The 2,375-nt window shown below is 41.5% G+C and overlaps 1 non-coding gene across 1 annotated transcript; it reads right to left on the bottom strand.

Annotated features, from left to right (window-relative positions):
• Positions 1-242: 242 nt before the first annotated feature.
• LOC120095498 (U6 spliceosomal RNA) lies at positions 243-349 on the bottom strand. The gene has a single exon (XR_015632458.1). It is a non-coding gene; the product is annotated as a U6 spliceosomal RNA (small nuclear RNA).
• Between the last annotated feature and the right edge of the window lie 2,026 nt (positions 350-2,375).

Raw genomic sequence — 2,375 nt, 5'->3', positions numbered from 1 at the left:
CAGTCTAGTTCACTGGGGGTTCAGTCTTAGCAGGACCCAGGGCTTCCCCTTCCACTGGTGCTCTTACTAGGATATTCATTGTTACCTATGAGGTCAGAGTCCAGGGTCAGTCCATGTATAGTCTTTAGGTAGTGGCTTAGTCCCTGGAAGCTCTGGTTGCTTGGCATTGTTGTACATATGGGGTCTCGAGCCCCTTCAAGCTCTTTCAGTTCTTTCTCTGATTCCTTCAACGGGGGTCCTATAAAAATATGGAACGCTTCACGAATTTGCGTGTCATCCTTGCGCAGGGGCCATGCTAATCTTCTCTGTATCGTTCCAATTTTAGTATATGTGCTGCCGAAGCGAGCACTAAATAAATAATTCTTAAAAAAAAAAAAAAAAAAAGCACTGACTGCTCTCCCAGAGGTCCTGAGTTCAATTCCCAGCAACCACATGGTGGCTCACAGCCATCTGTAATGGGATCCGATGTCCTTTTCTGGTGTGTCTGAAGACAGCCACAGTGTACTCACATGCATAAAATATGTAAATAAACCTTTAAAAAAAGAAGAAGAAATAAGTGAATGTTAAAACTGGTGGCAAAAACTTAAGTGTATATAGAAGATATTGTCATTCTATAAATGACTTATTAATTAAAATAATAATTAATAAATAATAATAATGCTACAGTGTAGAGAGGAGACAAACACCGTCTGAATTTACTTAAGTAAATTCTCTGCCCTCACCGCAGCTGCTCTGTAAGATCAGACACCCTGCTGTGGCTGCCTGTGAATCTGTAATCCTCTAGTCCTCACTTCCCCCAAAAGAAGCTTAACCAAGCACCCTAAGCTATCAGGAGTGCTTGCTCTCTGATGGACATGCATTAACTAAAGGGTTGAACCTTCCCCCTTCCCCTGCTGGTTGGAAATCACAGACAACTTTACTCCAAGCACAGACCATGGCTACTCATCAACTCGATGTCATGAGACCTCCCTCTCCCTGTTTGCCATGTGAGAGGAGTCCCCACTCAGCCTTGTGAGTCTGATTTCCTCTCAGAGCCCCTGCACTGCTATCTTCTCAAAAGCCCAAGTTTTTATCCAAAAGGTCAACTTGTCTCACTGTCCATCTTGAATCTGAGATCTTACATAATCTAAATCTAATTACAGTATACAGTACATCAACTAAAATTAGCGTGTATTCTACAAATTTCTACTCTGGGATAGCAAAAGATGGCTCGGCAGATTAAAGTACCTACTGTGCGGGGGTCTGGAGTGGTTAAGAGCACTGACTGCTCTTCCAGAGGTGCTGAGTTCAACTCCCAGCAGCCTCATGGTGGCTCATGACCATCTGTAATGAGATCCGATGCCCTCTTCTGGTGTGTCCAAAGACAGTGACAGTGTACTCACATGTACAAAATAAACAAATCTTAAAACAACAACAACAACAACAAAACACCCCTACTGTGCGAACCTAGGGGCCTGAATCCAAGCGCCGGCACCCATATGTGAAAGAAAGAAACTGGGTGGTGGCGGCACACATCAGCACTCTGGTGGCAGAGGCAGGTGGATCTCTGTGACTTTGAGGCCAGCCTTGTTTACAGATCCAGTTTCAAGACAACTATGACTAACTAAAGAAACCCTGTCTCACAGAAAGAAAGAAAGAAAGAAAGAAAGAAAGAAAGAAAGAAAGAAAGAAAGAAAGAAAAAAAGAAAGAAAGAGAAAGAGAGAGAGAGAAAGAAAGAAAGAAAGAAAGAGAGAAAAAGAAAGGAAGGAAGAAGAGAAAAGAAAGAAAGAGAAAGAAAGAAACAGAGAGACAAAGAAAGAAGGAAGAAAGAAGGAAAGAAAGAAGGAAAGGAAGGAGAAAGAAAATTGGATGCTACAAAGTTGCCCTCTGACCACTACATTTAGTGTGTAGCACAGTGTACAACAATAATAGTAACAAGAACAATAAAATTTAAAACAGCAACAACAACTAGCTTGTTAGAAATTTTCCAATGGCGGGCTGGAGAGATGGCTCAGCGGTTAAGAGCACTGACTGTGGGCTGGGGATTTAGCTCAGTGGTAGAGCGCTTACCTAGGAAGCGCAAGGCCCTGGGTTCGGTCCCCAGCTCCGAAAAAAAAGAACCAAAAAAAAAAAAAAAAAAAAAAAAAAAAAGAGCACTGACTGCTCTTCCGAAGGTCCTAAGTTCAAATCCAGAAACCACATGGTGGCTCACAACCATCTGTAATGGGATTCGATGCTCTCTTCTGGTGTATCTGAAGACAGCCAGTGTACGTATATATAATAAATGAAAAAATGAAAAAATTATATAATAAATGAAAAATCTTAAAAAAAAAAGACGACTTGATGGTTTACTTATTATATATGAGTACACTGTAGCTGTCTTCAGATACACCAG

The sequence above is a fragment of the Rattus norvegicus genome, chromosome 10, assembly GCF_021556685.1.
Source record: "Rattus norvegicus strain SHRSP/BbbUtx chromosome 10, alternate assembly SHRSP_T2T, whole genome shotgun sequence".
In the NCBI taxonomy this organism is placed as follows: Eukaryota; Metazoa; Chordata; class Mammalia; order Rodentia; family Muridae; genus Rattus; species Rattus norvegicus.
Note: the sequence above shows the minus strand (reverse complement) of the source record. Positions and strands in the feature narration are given on the sequence as shown.